The following is a 24,514-nucleotide window of genomic DNA, read 5'->3' on the forward strand; positions in this document are numbered from 1 at the left end:
TTATTAATACCTTATCAAACGAAGAAAACTTTCCGAACTTAGGTTTTTTTTAATGTGTGATTATTAAGAGATGTTTCCCTGAGCCCTGTGCCTCATGCATGCATTGGTTATCTCAGACGATGTAAAACTCCTATCTACTCGTACTGAAACTAGGTCCCTGTGACGTCATGTGGAGTGGCATCGCGTGGGCGCCAATTTGGCCTTTTTCAAATGAGGATAAAAATGGACCATTGCCATTCGTCTAAACCGGTATTTCTAAAACGAAATAATTTGTATATTATGAAGACACTAATGGTGGGTAACGAATCGCAATCAACGCCTTTCGTTTTCTTTGATGAAGGAAACTACCCTATTTATACCCATAAATTCACAATTAATATAACAAGTCACCACGTATTATTTTTGTGACCCCAATATTTTTACAATAAAGGGCTGCAAGAGAAATCATAAAAGTAGTATGTTTTAGGCCAGCATCATAATCATCTGGTTGTCTGCCCTCTGCCATGGTCTAAAAAAAATCTTTCTCCATCTCCTCCTCTCCCAATCCTCATACTCTGTTTCTCTATTTCTTCTGTTAACCCTCACTTCGTCTATCATTTTCAGCCTTCTTTGTCCTCTTCTCCAGTGACTGCAGTATTGAAAATTCCATTCCCTTTTAAAATATGCCCCGTCCAATATCCCTTCCTCTTTTGAATGGCTTCCTACTAGGGCCGTTTTTTTTTCAAGCTCCGATATTTCATGAACAGAAGACGATGTGATTGACGGAAAATTATTTCATAGCTAAATATTTAGCACACTCGTGGTGTCCTTTCGACATAATCGCCTTGGCAATAGACGATTTGGTCGTGCCAATGGACAAGCTTTACTGTACCTTCTTCATAGGATGCTGCCGCCAGTGACTTCCAATGAATGTTGCCTTTGTCGGGAAGATTATCGCCCGTTTGAAAATTCTTCCCTCCTTACCAAATCTTCATTTTAGCGTAGAGATGGAAGTCACAGGGCACTAGGTCGACATTACACGGCGGGTGATCGACAATTTCCCATTGAAATTGCTCAAGGAGTAGATGGGTTGCATCAGGACTGAGATTACGGGCGTTGTCATGGATCAGAGCACTTCCAGAATTCAGCATGTCTCTTCTTTTGTTTCGAGTGTGAATGGGATTAATGTTTCTCACTGAGCAGATGCATTAACGCAAAAATTCTCTTTTATCGGTATAAAGGTGAAGACGTGCCCATGCTGAAGCCATTGGGCGAGTTTTGTGTCTGTCGCTCCGCAGTTCTCACTTGGCGGGAGAATCAATTGAGGCAGTGAAGTTAATGAGATTGCCACAAACCTTAAACTAATAACTTACGGTCGGAAATGACTTGAGCGTGTGGTGCATAGGATGCACAGAGGTTCTATACGCGTAGTACCCCCCTGCCGCTTGTATGGTGTTTTTGCAGAGCGATTGTTGGTTGATAAAAACAGCCCTCGCACTTTCAACTCCTCCCTCAATTCTTCTTCCTCCGCAAACCTTCCTTCCTATCATCTCCACTCACGTAATATTCCTTGATATGGACATTTCCCTTACAAAAAAAGGTTTAAAACCTCTGTACCCGTAAAGAGAACTATAAAACAAAAATAGTTTCGCTTCGATAGCTGCCATTTATCACATACAAAACGCTCCCTCCCATTTTCTCTGCCTGTAGCCGTAGAAAACGCAACAATCAAGGCTCTATGAATAAATTCTTTCTCATAAACACCTTTCCCTCCAGCGAAGGGGATACTGGAAACCCTTCCTTCAGCTAAAAGTTCACACCACCACTTGGATGGCATGATATGATATTTGAAGGAGGCGACCGACAGCTTGGGTCATTTGGGTCATGAGGAAAGGGTAGGTAAGGAAGTGTGGAGAGAAACCCGGCGTCGGCATCGGCTTGCTCTTAACGAAAGGCGCCTAGGAGACCACGGCTTAACGTCCCATCCGACGGACGGAGTGTTGCCATCGGTGGTTGAAAAAAAAATCGCCCTCGTATAATATTCTTTCCTCGCTATGTCATCCTATCATCTCCTCATTTTTCACTTTAGCCTGCCCATTTTACTCATTCTTGCCTACTTTATGAGATGTGGGTGTAATATTTTGATTCAATCACCAAAAATACGGCAGTTGAAGACGAATTTTTAGACGCAGAGAGTAGAGGATAATATAAAGACATATTTTGAATGTATCTCAATTATTACATATCCTTTACGCATTACGTTAACGTCCATTAGAAATAATAAAGGCTACGTGCATGCAAATGACAGATTCTTAAAAACGCCTAATTGAAACAAAACTTCTGCATTTCCATATATCTACGGAAGCATACGATACAATAGCCGGAACGCGCTTTGAGTTCTGGGCATCCATTTCCTAGGTCACCGCATATCAGCTGAAACGCACGTTAGTTGACAAGCATGCAGTTTTTATTTTTGTAAGTGAAATTAATAGTGCCAACCAAATATTTCTGGAGTATATACTCTTTAATACGTCGCAAATTTATGCGTAAAATAATCTCACAGCTGCAGTAGAATCAGTGACCTATCACTGTAGGCCCTTCAGATTTCCATGTCCTCAAGTACCCAATATGGATCATTCCACGTCAACGCAACCCAAAAAAAGGGACATTTCCAATCCGACTCTCTCTGATCCTTTCTATTTTTTTCATCGAAGTCTCTCATCAGTCCATTTACCCATCCCACTCTCCCCTCATGACCCCTGAACCCTTACTGAATGTGGAATGAATTATGTGGGTAAACTTTTCTCGGGATTCCCACCGGGTTAATGTTTTTATATCGGCCAACGTTTCAAGTACCGTCTCGGCACTCATCTTCAGGGCTGAATATGCAGAGAATGTATACATTTTTTATGTTGCTCAGGAGCAACATTGGGTTATGATGGGTTAAGATTCCCTGGCGATTCTTCGTAATTTTTTAAGTACATTATTAAAATATCCCCTGTTTCATCTATATCAAGGCCCTCCCCAAAGCTCCGTGCTAGTCCATCTTAACACATAAACCTGTCACTATAAAATCATCCTTCTCTCCTCTTCTTCATACATATTAAATAATTGAAAAAAGAAGAGCTAAGCACACACTTGAGATTTTTGTTACTCTGAAAGTCTTCGTGCGTTCAACAGTTTCCAAGTCGAACCTGAAAAGGATATTTCATCCACGATCCACGATGGATCTCACCTGAAACAACTAGGTATCCTTAGGTAACTTAGTGAGGGTAGTACTTACTTTATGACTTATCGTTTATGATATGCGCTCCGAATCTCCTTTATCATGGAGAAAATGAGTTTCATAGAGTTAACTGTGCTTTAATAAACCTCAGTTGCAACGTGGTTATCAGCGCAAATATTTTAGATTTTAGAGTCACTGAGAATGCCACAACTCAAGTCAATCTTGCTCAACTTCACGGTGCTTAAAAGTTAGGATATAAGGGCAGCGTCGAATCTCGGGAAAATGATGGCCGAGAAAGGAGCAGCATTGAATATCAAGATTCCGAGGAGACATCGGTGCAGCAAACTTTTGCCTTTACGTACCATATCCACACCCATGAAATATAGTGGATTATAGAAGCCTGAATTATATCTTTATCCCTATGGGTGAGAGGGTATCACGTAAGGGTTATACATCACAAACCGCTGCCTCAAAACAGACTCTTAATTAAATAAGTACTAGCGCATTTCATGCATTAAATAAAACCTATAACCATCATGCCATACGAGCAGAAAACAAAAGGATTTTTCGCATGATACGGTATACGTTTTATTAAAAGGTATAATTTTCGCGAAAAAGTACAATAAATGTTGTTAGAAAACTTTCATTTAGTTTTTTTATTCTAAACGAAATTAAAAAAGACCTTTGTAAGGCACCACATGACTAACTTCATTCCACAATCCAAGTTGAGTAACTCAGGACGGTGGAGGAAGTGTTGCAAACTTAATTACCTGCTTGCCTTACAAATTTAAAACAAAAACAAATAATGCAAAATCCTATTTACCCTACAAATCTACCTTATCAGCCTGACGAGCGCATTATATACGAAATACATTTTACTCTTCAACCTGAGCAACAAGTATCGCCCTCTTGAAAATCCGAGGCTCATGAACTTCCGCGACAGCTGTACATTAAATGAGTTTCAAGTGTTCCACTTCATACTTTTTTATCCTCACGAGGGATATATTAGAGTAGAAAAATTAATTTGAACCGATAGTATTTATTTCTGCAGTTCTGCACAAGCGACAGGAGGACAATTTGCAGGTAGGGCACCTGCACGTCCTCCTAACCACGAGATCAAATAATTTCTGACCGCTCCTTCTTAGTTTTAGGTTAGTGGCAATGTCACTAACTACAAGGCCTCAATTGATTCTTCCGCCAAGTCCTACCACTCATTCCTTCAATACAGTTAACTTTGATAACACTATAGCTCAAAGAATTCCAAATTTGCTCGATCGGATATTCCAATGATCTGTGTTTTAGGAAGATGCATAAAAGCACTAAGTAATTACGCCTGCTGTGACAATTTTTCCAGATTTTTCAGGGTAATGAGGCTTATAACTCAATTATTATCCCAGAATTTTGTCCCTTGAGCTAGGTAGAGGAACTGAACATTTCTTTCCAAGTTCTTATCACTCTCATGGTCCCTAGATAATCTGAAAGGAGCCACCACGGGTAATCAAGGCACGCAACTAAGAATTAAAGCTAAAATTCGGATGCGGCGAAAGGAATATTTAAGCACGGAGCTCTCCCAACCGTAAATGAACGCCTGTCGCGAACCCATGCCACTTGGAATTACATTCCGCCTGTTCGCCCCCTCGTCTTTTGCCTTTCGTATTTCTTTTTACTCTTCCTTCCCCGAATTAATGCCTCTTCCCTCGTCGCGGTCTCTTCTTCATTCATTTATCTTTTCAACCGCGGGCTTCCGGGGAGAATTCCTCGGATTCCGGACCGCTTCAATCCATCCCTGTCCCCCTCAGACTCCTTTTCCCTTAATTTCTCACGCAAGCAAGAAGTAAATCCCCCTTCGTTGACAACGGACGAGAAGTTGGTCCGTTTGATTTCATCGCCGCGGAAAAATTAAAGCACCACTACTCCGCACTAAGTTCTGCATTGCATTTTTTTCCTCTCTCGCCCTCCTTAATTAAGAGCACTAAAGTCGAGTGAGGGAGGCGGGTGTGTTGCCAGGATTACGAGGATGCGATCACGTGAAAAGTTTATCGCCCGCGTTCTCAATAAAATAATTTCGCGTCGTTTTCCATTACACGAGAAACTTTTGGTGTGGCAACGTGCTGAGGTATGTGCGGTTCTCGTTTATCTTTTTAATGATCCAGCCTGCGTATCCCCTGCTACTAAAAAAAATCAACAATTGACGACGCGAAATGTTTAAAAAAAATCACGAAAAATTTGAAAAGAAATCAAGGAGATTGGTTTTTCTTACTCATTTTTAACTCAATCTATATCGTGCATAGGCAAATATTACTACAATGTGGACAATTAGGTGAAGGTTTTCAACCCCTTTCCGCCTACCCCAATATATCGTTGCAGATGTCATTCCTACGGCCTGAAACAATAATTTGAGTTTTCGGTAAATGGAACCTCTTCTCAGAAGTCCACTTTCTCACCTAAAGATGAGTGAATACTTTTTACTGTGATCAATTTTTATATTAACTTTAGGTGAATGGTGAGTATATAATATTGAATTTTCATTTATGGCCATTAGAGATAGATCGCTATTAAGACGTTATCGATGGTTATATTTAAAATAAAATCGGGTACGCAAAATCTTCATTTTTCTCAAATTATAATATAACACGAAACTGGATAAGAATTGGATTCGTCAGAAGAATTTGAGTTGATTAATTATTGAAAACGCACCCTAGGCATCAGCACGGTAAATATCAATGGAATAATCTGATCACGCAAAAGGAAAACACAAATATGCGACAAAATTAACAATGAAAAAACAATGAATATGCGTTATCACCTAAAATCAAGAAAATTCCGACAGAAATTCCAAAAAAAATCAATTTCTCTTATGCTGGAAAAAATTGGGGCAAATAAACTTGGCAGAAAAGATACCTTGAAAAAAATTTTTTTGCGACACTTGTATTAATTTAATTTTTTACTGGTGATTATGATTAATTTACGGCTTACAATGACGACCCTCGGGTCAGTGTAGCATTTGAAAGCCTATAACTAGATCCCGGAATCCCACCATTCCATCATCACACATAATGAAATCTCGGCTATGCCTCCACGCAGAGGTAACACGTGGGAACCTATTTAGACCTCATTGTTGAGTCACTAGGCAAGGATGCTAGGTCACGTAGAGCTGCTGTCAATCGTCAGTGCTTGCCGAGCGTGTTCACGACAGCTATGAGGAGAACTATTTGTAGCGGAGGTGAATATAGCTGAGATATTTGTAGGACAATATAATTCCTTAAATCCTATCTCCTACGTGTTAAATCATAGCTAATACAGTGGGATGAATCAATTAATTCAGAAACACTATGAGAATATAGCCACATAGGGTCTTCGAGTGATGTTGTAGTTACTAAATATGATCTCTACGCAGAAAATATGATAAGTAAATGGAAGAGTTCGAAACACTCGTCCAAGGTTGGAAACTGGGAGCCTTCAGTCAATAGCCAAGAGCTCGACCCACAAGAGGATTACATTCCCAGAAAAAAAAATTCTCGGAAATGAAATCAAAAGCGAAGTAGTGACGAGTTACCGCGACATATAATAGAAAAAATATACTGAATTATATACATACTAAAAAGCCCCTTAACGACCACTCACTCATTCACTCCCTCAATCACTCATACGAATGTTTGGGGTGAACGAGACGAGATACGACAAAAACTCTTATGAAGACCCCTTCTAAAATTGTCTGAAACCCCAGGAAAAAATTATGAGAACACTACATTACCAATTATTTATCCGTCCATTCATTTAAAATTGAGCATGGGGATTAGTTCAACAAATGGCCACCAAAATACAACGGCGACGCGGCAATCATACAAAAAAACAATCATAGCAACATATCTATTTATCCAAACAAGAAAAGCCAAATTGGAAAAGAAGGTGATGGAATTAAAACGAAAAACTGATAAAGATAAGGTAGGAACTTTAAAAAGTAATTTTTGAAAAGTCGATTTCTTTATGGCTTCCTTCCATAGAAACAAAAATTTGTTTACATGGAAACCTATTCAATTGAAAAGCGGAGAAATATAAGGTAGGAAATTACTCATAGTTTTTGATAAAATAGACAGACTGTATATGAAATTTCGGAGTTATCAAAATCAAAAGTGTAGTTGTGATTAATTCCATAGTTAATAATTGCATATAATGCCACTTTTTAAAGATGATTCGTGCTGTTGACTGTAGTTTCTGTCTTGTTGCCGATACACGATTGCAGTCGAAAGATTTCTAAACAAACCTTCCATAAAAGATAGGTGGGTAAAATGATTTTATTTTCATAGATTGTGATATAGATAACATTTTATTTTTGGTACGTTCTTTTTGCCGTTAAAATCCTTTTTAATGTGCAATATTATCTCGTCATATTCTACTCACCAGAATATTTTATTGCGCATTAGATTGGATATCAAAGCTGTTTGGAGATGTTTGATTATCCCGACTCATTAAAACTTTAAAGAGAGGTATTCCTGAAGTGGTATCATTCGCGATCATGATAAATAATCTTTTGTTAAAATTCGTCATACTATCCCCAATTCATGCGAAGGATCTCCAATTTGCGCATTAGCACTAGATGTTGATACTCAGTTTTTATTTAATTCTATTGTTTGTAACATCCTTTCTCAAGCATACGAAGTGAAACCGCAGTCTCAACTTATTCATATTTCAAGAAATTGGTGGAGTAATGTGAAAAATAATAAAGAAACATTTTTGTAATATTTATCATGGCAACCGATTAGCCTGGTCGATAGAGAATGTTATTACTCGTGGGAGGCCCGTGTTCAATACCCTATGCAGGAACATTTCTTCTCCGATTGCTTTGTATTTAGTTTGAGGAAACCTACATTTAACGCCAAATTTTATGATTTTCAATCAGAAAATTGGTTTTGTAGGTGGAAAATCTTTCAGCGGGTCACGCTACATAGGGTTCATTATGCGTTTGATCTTAGTTGTTTTATCAAACTAATGGGTACCATTTTTTAGTTTTAAGGTTTTCGCAGCGATTAGATGCACTATTATAATCCATTTTCGGGTGTACGTCTGCGTGCTTAATATTTGTCTCAACGTTTCATTCCACTTACTGCGAACGTCGTCAGGAGAATGAAAATATAAACATCTATCGTACCGTTGGAAAAACTGGTCCATTGTTGTCAAGGTATTTAAAAAAGTAAATAAAAATAAAATAAAAGCCAACTTCTTTAAAACATCTACTATAAAAGGAAGATGAAAAGTGGAATATTGTTATTAAATTTTCGAAATATATCTCTTCCACACATGGCTTAAATAATATCACACAGACAGGTACTTAAACGCGGCATCACATCATCACCCGCGTCAGAAGTCCTGCGTTATCAAGACCTTAAGACATAGAGCCCTTGCCGTTTCTGATGAAGATAGCATGGAAAGTGAAATGGAACATCTTATTTCAATTTTAAAAGGAAACGGATATGCTAATTCATTCATTAGGAGAGCTTTAAGGGAAGTCAAGGCCCCGATGGAGAAAACAAAACCAAGTGCTTTTGCAGTTCTGCCTTACATATCGGGAATAACGGACCGGATTGCTCGCATTCTTGGAAAAGCCAACGTTGAAACCAGGTTTGGAACGTTGAGGAAGATCATAGACCTACTTCCATCCGTCATTGATGCTATTCCCCCATTACAAATGGAAGGAATATATATGAGATTCCGTGTTCATGTGGGTCTAGTTACATCGGACAGACCAAACGGAAGATAGTGACTAGGCTGAACGAGCATGAAAGGGCGCTGAAGGCAAGACAATGGGAAACTTCAGCTGTCGCCGATCATTTTATGTCGGGGCCAGGACACAAGATCCTCCTGGATGAGGCCAAAGCCATTGCAAGAAAATCTGCATATTATCCACGGCTTATTAGAGAGGCGATAGAAATTTCTAAACGACCTATGAATTTTAACAGGGATGATGGTGCCATGTGTGGAAGAGATATATTTCGAAAATTTAATAACAATATTCCACTTTTCATCTTCCTTTTATATTAGATGTTTTAAAGAAGTTGGCTTTTATTTTATTTTTATTTACTTTTTTAAATACCTTGACAACAATGGACCAGTTTTCCAACGGTACGATAGATGTTTATATTTTCATTCTCCTGACGACGTTCCCAGTAGTAAGTGGAATGAAACGTTGAGACAAATATTAAGCACGCAGACGTACTCCCGAAAATGGATTATAATAATGGGTACCATGTTGATAGTTTATATCGAACCACATTTATCAAACTTATTTGGTAAGAGTAACAGAAATATTCAATGCTTCAAATGAATCCATATTGGGATGAGTTTGAAACTGCTATTTTTAACTATACTTTTTGCAGTGTTTACAAGCTTTATGTAATGAATAATCAATTAAAATGTAGTTACCTTCATTTAATTGTATTTCGCAAAGTCGTTATGTTAAGACATTAAGCATGATTTTGAGTGCTACATTGGAATATGCTCTCAGCGTTTTTGTCATTGAATTGAATAATATAGGAAGTAAGGAAATAAAACTTTGTAAGGTTCACTGTTATTTAATTATGGGCACGACCCGGGTTTCGTAACTTGGTTACATCGTCAGGTGACTGATCTTGCATGCATCATGCATTTATACACAAAGTACACAAGTGACTGTGAGGACATCTATTGGAAAGGAAAAGGACTGGTTGAAAGAGCGGGGGTGAGGGTTAAACACGGACTGAAATAGGGAGAGGGGGGGTGGGGGAAAGGGGGATCCTTGATTTGGGACGAGGGTTTTTCCTGTGAGGATCTGATGATCATATTAACCCATACCAGCACCTTCCACAGCCGGACTCAACGACCTCCCATAGACTATTGTGATTTAGAAAACTCAATGTACCCCGCTAATCCTCTCTTTCTTCCCCAACACCGCCACCTTCTTTAGCTCTCGTCTCTTCACCCACTTTAACCCCGCCCTCCCCTGGCAGATCAGGTTTCAAAAAGTAAAGCCTGAAGTTATTAGTTATATTTTGAATAATATAGGTTATTAAAAACACTTGTCTGTTTCCACACTCTTTTATTTTCACCTACTATGGTGTTGGCAACTTGTGCCATTATCAAGGCACATGTTGCCGGGATAATGGCACAAGTTGCCGAAACCATGGTCGGTGAAAATAAAAGAGTGTGGGAACAGACAAGGGTTTTTATAAGCTGAATATCATAGATTTCCACCGTATCACGCCGGACACTGTATTTTTTACGAATAATATAATAATGTCTTACCCCTAGAAATTTATTTTATTTTATAAATCCCTCAGAAACACGTTTCTCTTCGATAAAAATTTATTTTTATATTGTAACCTACGAACTCTAGTAAAAAAATGTTAAAATCCTAACTAAGCATGATCAAAAAACATTTATGAAGGTGATTTCCATTTTCATAAACTAAATAAATTATCTAAATACCTTCTAAATGTGCCCAAAATCAGCATGTGACGAAATTAATGCCAGGTCAACCTCTTAAGTGTAATATTTCAAACATCTTCAAAACTCTTTGAATTGGAGTGTAATTTGTAAATTTTTAATACGGCTCTGAATAATGTTTCAAATGCATGTCTCATAAAATAAAATCATTTAACTGTAGATTTATCAAGATAAAATATCTATAGCCTAAATATTAATTTGAGAGATAAAGTTGACATTTACATGGAAATACCCTAATATCTAATCTAGCCAACTGAAAAATAAACAATTCTCAAGTAACAAATGGCAGACAAAAAGTATATGACTTTATATAGTGAACATAAGAGGCCGCAGGCCTTTATCGGTGGGGTTCAAGGGGGGCAGAGCCCCTCCTTCGAGCAAAAGCGAGTATTACAATGGGAATATATTGCATTAATCCTGAATCACACGATAATTTTTTCCACCACTCAGAGTGATAGCTTCAGCGATAAGCTTATAGGGTCATTCGGTGAGAGACGATGCATATGGGATAGACTGCGCAGCGCGCACTGCGCACCCCTTTAGTTTCGGCCTTTACCAACAGATTGCGGGCAGATGCGCATTGCAGGGGCAAAGTAAATTCCAGGGAATAAGTGAGCATGTCTCGCCTGTTTTCCATTGGTTTTGCAGATTTTGAAGCGCTAATACTGAGATAAGTCTGGTATTTTACCATCATACTTTTTCCTGGCCTTGCGCTAAATTCGTATTGGATGTTGAACTACTGCTATATTACGATTATTTGAGGTTTGCAGCAACAGTAAATTCTGCTTTGTGTTTGTGTGTTTTCAGTCTAGACACGCCATATTGGCCTTAAAGGCCATCGGGCCAAGAGGTGCGGCGTCTCTCTTGAACGGAAAGGGAGAGACGACGCACTGAACTTCGGTACACATGTCGCATTTCCCGTGAGGGAGGCATATGTACCGAACGCCGCGCGGTACATACGCCGCACGGAATGAAAAGTGATTTCAAATGAATTATAACACGTTTTTAGCAACGTTATAACAGTTTTAGTGCGTATAAAAAAACTAAAAAGTTTTTGTGCAGTGAATTATTTAATTATTCTTACGCATTTTTTGAACAATAAAAGTTTGTAGGCAACAGCAAGTTTTGACTCAAGCAAAGTAAATCTTAAATTGATTTCCTTAATTTATTTTTCAAACTTGTATTTTGGAATTCTAAAAAAAAAAAACTCCTAAATTAAGTCTCCTTTAACTGAACTTCAAAGGTTCAACATGTATTCTTCAATAAAAATTGAATAAATATTGCCGATTTTAGTAAGATTTCTTGGTTTCACATGTGAATGTTTATAATGTAATGGCATAAACATAGCTATAGTTGTACAACTGCATTCCAGTTTCATTAAAATCGTAGACATGCTCTATTATTTTTTTAAATAGTAGAAATATATCAAAAGTATGTGCAAATTTTATCTTACTCAGAACTTCAAAAATGCGACGATTTTTCTACGTTAGTGGAGCTGCAGGGTGTAGAAGTCAGTTTTAGTCGGTTTTAATAACAAGTGGCATATCACCCTAAAGGCCGTATCACACTAGCGACTGCGACCGCCGCTGCGATCGCGACTGCGGCTTCGGCTGCGACTACACCCCATCACACATTGCGGCCGACGCCACGATCGCGCATGCGCACGTATGAACGTTTCTGCTTGTGGCTTGTTTGTTTACGAAAGCCCAAAGAATAGATAGAGAGCAGCAATTGTGGAAAATGTTCCTAAAATATGTTAAAACGTACTTCATTTTCATTCACCTGTATACTCGGGTGCAATATCCAATATACTGGGCTTCCATCTTCACTTTAAAAATCCGAAATTATCTCAGCGTTATCTTATAACCTTCTTGAACTTCCCTCGCTACGGTAACCAAAACAAACAAACACGTCTGCCGCAAGCGCGCGAGATTTCAATGGAGCTCTCTGATTGGCTGCGACTGCGACTGCGACTGCGACTCTGAAGAATAGCCGGTCGGCTATTCTTCGGAGTCGCAGTCGCAGCGTCGACTGCCTCGCTCTGATTGGTCGACGGGCCAGTCGCAGTCGCGGTCGCAGCCGCAGCGCCGGCCGCAGTCGCTAGTGTGATACGGCCTTAAGAGGTGCGTTGTGTCACCCGCAACAAACGGATAGAGGCTACGAGGTAATGTCTAACAAAAATAATTCTCACAGCTAAGGGAAGAATGACATAAGTATACATTTTTTGTGTACCCTATAAAATAGACTAGTCACCATAATTACTACTTGGTTTAACCGAAAAAGTAAAATAGGACAAAATATAGTAATTTTACAAAATGTGCGGCATCTCTCCCTAATTGACCCTGGTGACCAAAAGAGTGATCGCTTGACCAATAATTTTCTGAATCACACGGTCATTCCTCACGTCCATTTTTTCATTGTACATTCCTTCACTTTACGCACATACTATTGCCATTCAATTAAAAGCCAAGAGTGGCGTTACAATCGCTGTTAGCGGCGTTGCTTGCGTTCTGATTGGTTGAAATACGGCACCACCGATGGTTTCAATGACGGAAAAAGGGACGTGACGAGTGATGAAAAAAAGAGATGGAATTTACAACCCTGGAGCAAATTAATAAATATTTTGGGATGTGGAATACTAAAAAATTTGAGTCGTGTCGAGTAGTTTAGGATACAGAGCTGTTGAGGCCAGTAAGTTCCAAAATTTACCGACCAGAAGCGCTATCATTCATATAATGATATCGTTTTTAGAGTCCATACGTCGTTCTAATGCCTTGGCTTGGGAATTTAAGCTTGATGCTTACGTAGCAGTCAACTACAATAGTCATAGACGGGTCATACCTTTTCGTCAGCCGCAGTGGCGTCTTCCGACCTGGCGTCGTATTCGGAGTAATCCGAATGGATCGCTGCATCGCTCATACTTTATTTGCGCGGTACTTTTGTACCTTACCCTACTGCCTCAATTCAAACGCCGAGAGAATAGGGTAAAATTATTATATTTCTGAAAGAAATAAAAATGTGCAACTTTAAGGTTTTTTTGAGGACAATGCCGGATTTTCCCGATTTTGACACAATTACCTTATACTAATTTTCTTTTTACATCAGGCCAAGGAATCAATATAAAAAATCACAAGGGGATTGGAAAAAATGAGAATGTTGTGGCATTTTTTAGAGTAACCCCCACCCCCCAAAAAATCCTGATACCCCCCCTCCTTTGCTAAATTTCCCCAATCCATCTGCCACTGTTCGCGGTTGTGGCAGCTCTCTTGCTCTCGGGCCTTCGTTGCGGTGACATCGATCGACTTGAGAGAGTGATTCTCAACTCATTTTTGGTGCTGACAGGCAAACACAGTTTTTCACTTAGTTTTTTCAAATTAATAGTAAAGTTCCTTGAGAGATTATTAGTTATCATCGTTGATTACTGTAATACCTTTGATTTTGAATATTTCTACTTGGAATAATTTTGATTGAACATGACTTGTAATTTTGTCTCAATTGTTTCTCTGACTGCTGATTATTCTTGTTTTGTGGAGTCTTTCCCTCATCCACTTATTGACAGACCATCAGAGTTCCCTGTGTCTGGGCCTGCGGTACGAATCTCCAAAGATTTAAACACGTAACGCCACCATATTTGGGACAATGCATTGCTGTATTGCCTAGCCCAGAAATTGCCATACTCGACTCGACTCAATACTCGCGTGTAGTTTTTAACTCGACTCTATACTCCACTCGAGATCAAAATGTGCTAGTCTCACATCCCTATATGTATTTTAATATTATCTCGTGAAAAGATCATTTTTCGGCCATCGTTGGAGTGATCGCTTGAGTTATCGCTCGGAGGAATGGAAAAAATTAGCAAGTTAGTTGAACTGATTCAGACGTGATTTACTGGAAGTTTGACTAGATCTTGTACCAGATAATGGCCGAAACGCGTCGTACGCTGTAAATAATTGCAGAAAAGTGCAACTACCTTTCAATTTAATGACTGTAATTCAAACTTTTAACACCGAAACTAGTAAAAACAAACATATTATATGGTAAAGAGTTCCGTAATTGATAAGAGAACATATACTTCTACCGGAGCTATAGGAAAAACATCGATGGTAGAGCAACTGGGGCCAAAGGGTTTTCAGCTATGGCTCAGAAGGATGGAAAATATAATCCTGTGATTTAAATTAGCTTAACTGATTCATGCGTGATTTAGTGGAAGTTTGGCTAGATATTGTGCCGGATAATGGCTCTGTGAGCAGAAACGCGTCGTACGCTTTAAATTATTGTAGAAAAGTGTAACTACCTTTCATTTCAATAAGAGTGATTCATGCTTTTAACACCGAAACTAGTAAAAATGGGCATAGGGTAAAACTTTTCGTCATTGATAAGGAAAGAAATCGATGGCTAAATTGTAACAACATGTGTATCAAAACCAGCAAGTGTTTCAGGAGAGCAGAAAAAATACGATTATTTTTTTGATTTTTATAATTTTAATTGAAATTAAATAAACCAAAAATACATAAAACTGAAAAAGAAGCATAATTTCGCGAACAAAGAATAGTTTTTTCTTGAATTTCATTTTTTATTAACAGTATTAGCAATATCAACTCAGGCCGGCCAACTTTTGAGACACGTGTTGTTAGAACTTAGCCATTGAAATACTTTTTCTGGAATTACAGGAAACGCATCGGTGGTACAGCAACTGGGGCAAAAGGGTTTTTAGCTCGTGACGCAAAGGGCAATTCAAGAAACCGGATCGATAAGAGGAAGCGGTGGATTGGATTAAGAGTGGGGATTGTTGGCTGAGAGGGAACGCTATGAGAAATCAAGGTCAAAGGTTGATCCGGCTTAAAGGGCACTAAGCGAGGAAGGGTCTCTTTCTCACCTCTTGAATCCCCGTCTCCGAAATTTTGATCAAATTTGGTAATAAGAGCCCAGAAGCGTTGCTCAGTAGGGTGCAGACTTAAGTTTTGCCTAAAGTTAAACGATCGAACAAACGGGGAAAGCCGAGAAAACTATCTGCTCAAAAATTCATCCGCCAGAATTAGATAAAAAATCAAGACGGAAGCAAAAGCAACACTTCATCCATAATTTGCTCATCAATAGAATCGGTTCATTTTCGCATTATTGTCCCTTTTGATAGAGTTTGGATAAAAAAGAAAAAATTTTTTCTTCCGTTTATCGATCCGTCTTCTCCTTATCACGCTATTTGCGATGAAAAATCGACGGCCTTAGCCCTTTCGCACATAAGTTGATGACGTCACAAATTTATACCGTGCGTTTTGCCGCTTCCCCACTACTCCTCGATTCAATAATCAATGTCGTTCTCCATGAAAGTGGGAGGCAGATTGCTAATGACGTTACTTACCAACTGACGATAACTTGGGCGGAAAAATTCTCATTTCCTCATTTTCACATTTATAGCTACACGGCTGGTACGGAAATATTACTTTGTTTTTTTTCCTCATTTATTTGCTAACGAAAGCAGCACAGCATTTTACTTAACACGATAAGACAATATCCTCGGAAGAGCTTTCCCATTCGAAATACGGGATGTACATGACATACTAATGAGCAGGTGAAGTGGAAGAACGTAGGGAAAAGATAACGAAGACATTGCTGCGAAATTAACATGCATTACAGTTGTATTCAATTTTTAAAACATTTTTCAATTGTCACCCCTAATTTCTGTCGAGGGTGCAGAGGAAACTTTGCGGGAGTTGTGGGATGAGTAAGAGGCGGGAACCAAAGATGCTAAAATCAGATAGCTTCGCGGCACTATTAATTGGCACTAACTGATGCGTTTGATAAGCAGCGTAAGGTAAATAGTTCACAAGCATACTATATTCATGCGATTTTGTGATACATTATGGAAAAGGAATGTGACATTCCATGGTAAGTTACGTGGTCACAAACTTGATTGGGTGGATCAGCTCAGTAATTTGGAAAGCACATCAGAGTTAAACGGGCACAAAAATAAAGTTACAAAAAAATAGAACTTCGTTAGTATCGAAACTTTTGTGAACCGGAGAGAGCTGATGAGGGAATCGTTATGAAAGAACTTTTTAAGAAAAGGCTAGTGAGGAGTCTGGTGTGGACGGTTGTGCATCACGGTGCAGACACTAATGAAGAAGTGCGAAAAGAAACTGGAGACGTTCGAGTTGTGGGAGTGCAGGTGAATGGATAAAGCAAAATGCACGGTGAGGAATGGAAGCAAAGAAAAGCTAGATGAGGCGGGTGAGGAGAGGCAGCAGTGGCGTAGCGAGGACGGACCGGAGGGTCCACCTCTCCCTCCCCGAAATATAAAAGCACACTTAATTTGCATCACAAAAAAACAAATATTGAAAAATCATGAATTTAATAAATATTTCTATGAAAAATAAAGTTTTTTCGGTTATGAAAGAGTTCAAAAATGTGGGAAAGATCCACAGAGAAAAAATCATTCGCCTTGACCGGGATTCGATCCCGAATACCCCGATTTCCGGTCGAGTGCTTTAGCCAGTTAAGCTAACGAGGCGTCATTCTTCCCTGTGGATATTTTCGGACACTATCGGACAAGATGTTGCTGAACTTGAACGAGTTGAAAAATAGTTATAAATCCTCTACTTAGTACCCGGCTTTTAAAAAATTTCCCCCCCTGGTTTTGGACCCCTTGCCCGAATAAAATTCTTGGCTACGCCGCTGAGAGGCGGCTTCTAGATGGGGAACGAGGAATACGATGCTTGGGTAGATTGAGTAGCTAGCGGAGGGAGATGTTACAAACCGCGCTGGAGGGATGGATTTTCGTTAAAAGGCGCAGGGAAAGGAAGGCGGTTGGATTTATAGACATGATGAAAGGGAGTAGTGCGTATTTAAATTGAAGAGGAAAGCACATAAAAAGAAAGGAGACAGCCAATATAATTCACACATGCTCCTTGCAAATCTACCTAAACTTATAGAAAAAAATATGCATAAATAATTTAAAAATGTGTACACATTTTTTCAATGCACAAAAGTTACTAAAAATCCAACGGTAAAGGCGCTGCAGATTTTCATTAGCCCTGGTAGACAGTAAGTGATTCTTTATTTCAATAAACAAGTTAGTTAACAACAGCACATATCTTGTTCAGATAATCTTTCTTGTTTTTTCAAATACGCTGCACGCAGTCCCTAGAAGCTTTGTTTTCCCATTTACCGGAGTAAATTTAAGGTAACTGCAACGGTACTGCTTCTTGTTTTTCATTTTCAAATATCTGTTGAATTTTATACGAAAATTTTTCTCGAAATTTGGAGGCCAATGGCAAAACAACCGCGAAATCAATTGATAAACCTCCCTCCGATTCCGGCCGAGTTCTTTGGCTAGTTAAGCAACCAATCGTGTGGAACACAGTGGACTGATCAACTCCTCGGTAGCTTAACTGGCTAAAGCACTCGGCTGGAAACCGAGGGTTCAAGCTTAGAAATCACGATCTATGCGAATGATTTTTCCTCTGTGGAATTCCTTACGTTTGTGAATTGCGTTAGACTTCGTAAAGATACCACCGTGGCTAGTCCCGGTATACTAGAATAAATGCATTACTATCGCCGAAAAAAGGTAGAACGCTGAATTTTAAGCATTAGTATGAAATTCTTCCGGGATCTCAATAGGATCTTTTCATATATCGTTTTTTGTTGACTACAACAATAAATAATTAAAGATTAATGAAACGGAAACGTTTAGTTTCTACGGTAGAAAGAGTAACGAAGAGCACGCGAAAAACGGTCCTATGAGATCGGCGATACGGTGAAAACTTCATCTCATCACGGGCAAAATATTTAATTAATACAGTTCATTGTATTTTTATGGAAATAACGACATCTTCGCATTGAAAATAATCCTTTAAAATTAAATTTCACGCATTATTTGATTTTTTTGAAAGGCCGAAAGGTTGATTTCAATTCCAAGGTGTAGAAAAGTAGGTGAATATCGAATTTACATATGCTACACGAAAAAAATATTTCCAAGCACATCATGTAAGGATTCCTCTAACCTAAGAAAAAACACAGAAACAAAAATCGCAACTCTGGTGGTGTGCATTGCCGCGGGGAAGATGAGGAAGTCGACCATTTTGCCGTTCTCATAGTTTTTCGTGTGTTCTTCTTCAATCTTTCGACCGTAGAAGCTGGAAATTTATGTTTAAACAATGTTTAATGATTCATTGCTGTGGTCTAATAAAATATGAGCAAACCGGTTAATGACAAGACCCTACAGAGCTCCCGGAATAATTTCATAAAAAAATAAGTTGAGCGTTCGACCTTATTTTGCGCCGATAGAAGATCTTACGGTCATAAAGTAATTTCGTGAATTTATTTAATGCAATTTTATTCACCGAGAGCCTTTCTCCAAATGGTATTTTTAAGGGCGCCTAATTTAGATTCATAGGGAATAAAAAAATTTTGATGCCTATCAAAACTAAACGAAAGTCAAAACCAGTAAAATTTCAATAGTTTCGTTCCCAGGAACGAAACTAAATGTCGGAGCGAAACGAAATGGATTTGAACACGGGGAGGTAAACTCAGGGTCGAAATGTAATCGGAGTCTAAAGTACTTGGAGTCAAAACTAAAATTAAACTATGGGAGGAAACGAGACGTAGATAATGTTTCGCACCAGAGGGACCACGTGCTTCACCTTCAAACAGTTTCTAAATGACTCACACACTCATAGGTTTACCACAAACAGGAAAACGGTGAACGCAAACTGGCCATTCGATTTTGAAGCTCGAATTTTTAACCTCTCTACACGTATTTCAAACGCAAGGGGTTAAAACTATTCCCTCTTACCCCCCCTCCACTCAACTTCTGGGATCGAAACTTAAGTATGAGCAGCGGAGTTTCGATCAATTTAGTTTCGTTTCCGGGAGTAAAGTTTCGTCCCAAGTCGAAACTAAACTCCTTGGTGATTTTAATTTCGTGCGGGAACGAAAATAAACCTAGGTCTCGTATTTTCGTTTCCCGCCGGGTCGAAACGAAACTTTTTCGATTTGTTTTACCTGCCATCCCTGGTAATAACTCACGATCGAGTAACAATTATGAACATTAATTTTATCTGCGATAATTTTTCTGCGACAAACTCCAGCGAGAACGCCTTGAAAAGTATCTATCATTGCCGATAACATTTAATTCGTAAATAAAAACAATAAATGTGAGCTCTAATTGAAAATACTCGCAATAACACAAATAAAATAAAAGCTCGGATGATCTCATTACTCGATTAATATGATCCAAAAAAGGCGTCTCTGTAGGCATAAATCTAAACTCAACTCTAGCAAGTAAAAAATTACCACAAAGCTGAACGCAAATAAGCTGTTTATCCGGCAAGGTACAAGAATAGACGTTCATTAAGCCACGCATATATTCCTGAGGCGTAATTATGGCCAAGGGATCTGAGCGGAATATCAGAATCATAAATCTGGAGCATGCTGCAATCGAAAAATGGAAAATTATTCAATAATGCTTCTTCGTAGGAGCTGCTCAAAAGGAGGGCTGGATTTAATTAAAACCAGGGCCTCGAGCGAAAGTTTTGGTTACGGAAGCAAAATGCCGCAACCCTCGAAAAAGGGCTCGCTCACATTCAGTAATTCCGTATGCGATGAATCCTCCATCAGTCCCTTTTCCAAGCACGTGGTATAGAATACCAATCACCAATGATATGCAAGGTTAAATCAGAGAGAATTTAGCCCTAGAACCGCCACATTTTGACCGCTCTTTACTTTTCTCAACAGTTGCCGATTAAGTATAAACACGAATAAAAGTATATATTTTAACGACCTTTCCGAATTTTATGAAAGGAAACTACGGAAAATTCTTCTTTTATCGGCGAATATGGGTTTAAGAAGTTTTTCTCATTCTTCTTTTAACCACTGGCCGGTCAAAATGACCGCTGTATATTTCTTCTCTCTTCATGTCATCGCTAAATGCATAAGTTTTTCGATTTTGTAGCGGAATCGTTAAGACACTTATTTTCCTTGTTCTTGAACCTATCATACAATCTTTACAGGTCATATAATTTTCCTATGTCTAATGTATCACGACCCAGTGAGGAGAGAGAATAAGCCCAGTCTTTAGGGGAAGGGTCGTTAATGAATTTCAATATCCGAGAACAAAGTATCGATAGTGAAAACCAATGAGCTACAATAATTAAAGAATGACTAATAATTGCCATACCGCTTTAAATAGCATCAGGATCAACTATATAGAAGCTTTACTTCACAAATGAAACACTGAACTTGTTTTTCTACCTCCGATTAATTTTATCGCAATTGTCTGGACAAACCAGTGATATCATCAATACGTGAAAGTGAACCAAGCTAATTATCCAAAGAAAAACATTGAAGCCATTGAAACATTGAGCGTAAAATCAATGAATGAACGTTACGTAATCCACATTCAAGTCCATTACTGGCTGATAAACTCACCGACTTTGAAGGTCCAACGAAGAAACTGGTAGAAACTACGTCCGCGTTCTCCTCCTCTCAACGAATGAAAGCGTTTTTCTTCCTACAATCAAAAGAATACATATCATAAGTACATACAAAATCATCATAATAAAACAAAATCCTAATTATATACACATAATTTTTAGCAGCCGGAATAAAATGAACTGTATGCCATAGTGCGAAAAAGCTCAGCTTTACGTGATAACGTAATGCCAAATTTTACATTATAGCACCGTGTATAAAGGCCGTTTTACACGGTACACGGAATTGCGCAGTCTGACGTACGTGTGAAGGTGCAATCAAAATTGCGTCGTGTAAAGCGGTGATTTGCTAGACCACATGCGAGAATGCGTGGATGCGAGACGGCAAAATAGCCCATGTTCTAATTTTGTTCATGCATTCGCGCAATTCCACGCCATTTTAGAAATTAATGCAGCTCTAACCTGCGAAATTCCGTGTACCGTGTAAAACGGCCTTAATAGTGAATTATAGGTCCTATGCATGCAGATTTATATTTTTAAGCTTCTTGATGCCACCTCAATAGAGTATGTGCACCTTTTTGGGAAGTGATATTAAAAAATATTTAAACCTCAATTAGGCTATCGCTATTGCCAAAATTCCCTATGTGTCTACGGTGTCCGGGAAAATTTCAAGGATCCTCAAAAAACAAAGTATTGACACCGTTTTCCAACCATGCTCCAAACTAAGAGATCTACTTCTTAAAGCGAAGGATCCTTGTGGTTTTGAAACTCCAGGGGTCTACCAAATTCCTTGTGAGTGTGGGCAGGTTTACGTGGGGGAAACGGGGAGAACTATCAATACAAGGATAAAAGAACATAAGAGACACCTTAGGCTCTGCCAACCGGAAAAATCCGCGGTTGTAGAACACGCCATTGAATCTGATCATAGGGTAAAGTGGGATGACGTGAAAATTCTATGCCGCGAGACTGATTTCTGGAAAAGACTGGTTAAGGAATCCATCGAGATCCGGCTGGCAACTAACACCCTCAATCGTGACACAGGGTATTCACTGAGTAATGCATGGAAACCGGCACTTAAGAAAATAAGATTGGCTGCCTCCGAGCCAATCACGTTAGACCTCACAACCAACTGAAAAGTAAACAAGCTGGCAAACTTCATCCACTCACCATTAGCCCTGAGGATGGAACCCGACTCGTGTTCCGAAACGTCGGCAGAATGGAGGGAGACCACCCGGCTGGAAGCCCGAATAGCCTTTTTTGAACATATTCGCCGGGAAAGCATCAGATTTTACTTCTCAATTAGGCTAAATTCCAAGTCTGAGAATAGTGAGGTACTTTTTAGTGAGATATTAATTATTAAAATTTGCAAAATTAATGATGCGCTGAAACACCAGTCGGCCATATTCTCAGAGCTGTGACGTCATTTTGTTTTGTCATTGTGTTCTCAGGCATACCATGTTCTTTAGGGTGAGCCCCTCTACAGCGTATATCGGGTTCGGACAGAAGCCATGGAATGGTTTATGGACTAGATTAAACGTGTGTACATGCCATCATCTACATCTTTTAATTCATTTATTTCTCGGTTACGCTGACGACAAGACTCTATATCAACTTTTCTACCTTGAACTACCTAATAGTACTTCTCACTCTTCGGTTCTCGGTTTTGCGTTTGTTTGCAGATTTATATTGACACAAAAATTAATAGAGGCACTTAAGCAGTGACGATCCCAGTTAATATTATGACTTCGTGAAAACTAAGTCACAAATTGTAAGTAAAAGTACCCGTACTAATAACAAAAAAAAACGAAAAATCAATTTTCGATCAAAAGTGATAGTTTGGGTATTAAAAATGTTGGTTATTTAATGGCAAATACAATGATGCAAATATTTTCAAAATCGGGTGTGAAATAAGCTCATCATTACGTATCACAAGTCGGGACTACTCTTTTGGAAATGCACCGCGCGCAGGGATTCCTCGCTTAATGGATAGTCATAACAAGACAGTTGTGCCTTGAAAACCTATAAACTTGCACTGTGAAAAAATTTAAAATGAACCAATTTTAAAATTGTGCTAACAAATGCTTCGAGAAGCATATAAACACCGAATGAATGAAAAGTAATCATCTGATCTAACAACCAAACATTTGATTTCCAGCCCGAGAGATTTCCATCAGAAGATCATACATCCGCACCAAGTTTTCAATAACATTATTTTAAGATATACCTCTCAAATGCTATTCATAAACCTCAACCAAGCAAATGTGTAGCTGACTGACATATTTCTATTAGCGAAATGAAAATGACTTGTAGAAACATTGAGATAATCAGAACTCTGCTTTTTGAATACATTAATTCTACGAAAGAACAAATACGTCGATAAAAAGTGCGTTTTTTAAAGAAATGAAGGTCAAATCACTGCTTATAGTGGACAAAAATGTAACTCCAGTTATTTGTGCTTACGATTCAAACCATGAATAGCCCAGAAGAAGAACCCATTTCAGTAGCGGCAATTGAATAGTGAACCATGGTCATATTCATCCAGTCACTACGGGCCAAAACTCATTATGAAAAATTATTTTTCGCGAGTCAGTAGGTTAAATAATAATAGAAGAGAAGATAGTCAAATAGATAAATTAAATTAATATCGGTATTCGAAGTAATGATGCAAATATCGATAGCTATCTACGCACCGGCACTTACTTCCGTAAACCTTCGAATCGTGCTTACAAACTTTTGGCCAGTTACCTACTGTTACAAACACTCTTACTTGATTCACTTTGACCTAATTTCTGATGAGGTTTCCCGTCGATTGCTCTTTATTATTAATGAGGCAACACAAAAAAAGCTACAGCGCAACATTAAAACTTCGTGTCGTGGCATTTAGGTATAGTCCAACATAATCAGCACGGTCAATAATTGAATCATCCACCTGCGGGATATTATTTGAAAAAACCTTCACGAAATCTGATTCCATGATATTCACTTAAACGTATTTCCCTTTACACAGATCAGATCCACCAATTTTTTCCAATGCAGACGTAGTTCATTGTATCACTAATACGACTGAACACTATCATAACACGAAAAACATCTTGCCCGCTAATGAGATGGAATAGAATGACGTCACATATCGAGGAGCCAATAGATGAGCGTTTTCGTCTACTCAATATCTTTGCGAAAACAATGCATATTAAATATTAATTATTACACAAACTAGGCTACAATTAATGCTGCCAATCGTAAGTAATGGTATTTATGATACACTTGACCGAATAAACTGCATTAAATTAAACCGTATTCCTCCCGGGTGCACATACTCTATTCCCCGCGGCGATTGAATTGCAAGTACACATTGTTCAAAATGATAGCTCATGTCACTAGGGCAGCAATTAAGGATAATGTT

At 38.7% G+C, this 24,514-nt stretch overlaps 1 protein-coding gene across 1 annotated transcript in view; it reads right to left on the minus strand.

Moving 5' to 3' along the window:
- Positions 1-24,514, minus strand: part of LOC124161153 (RYamide receptor) — a 657,512-nt gene that overhangs the window by 568,852 nt on the left and 64,146 nt on the right. Inside the window, exon 2 of the mRNA XM_046537388.1 lies at positions 21,110-21,191. The gene's annotated coding sequence lies outside the window, so the exon portion shown is untranslated. The remainder of the gene's footprint in view (positions 1-21,109; positions 21,192-24,514) is intronic.

The sequence above is a fragment of the Ischnura elegans genome, chromosome 6, assembly GCF_921293095.1.
Source record: "Ischnura elegans chromosome 6, ioIscEleg1.1, whole genome shotgun sequence".
NCBI classification, from domain to species: Eukaryota; Metazoa; Arthropoda; class Insecta; order Odonata; family Coenagrionidae; genus Ischnura; species Ischnura elegans.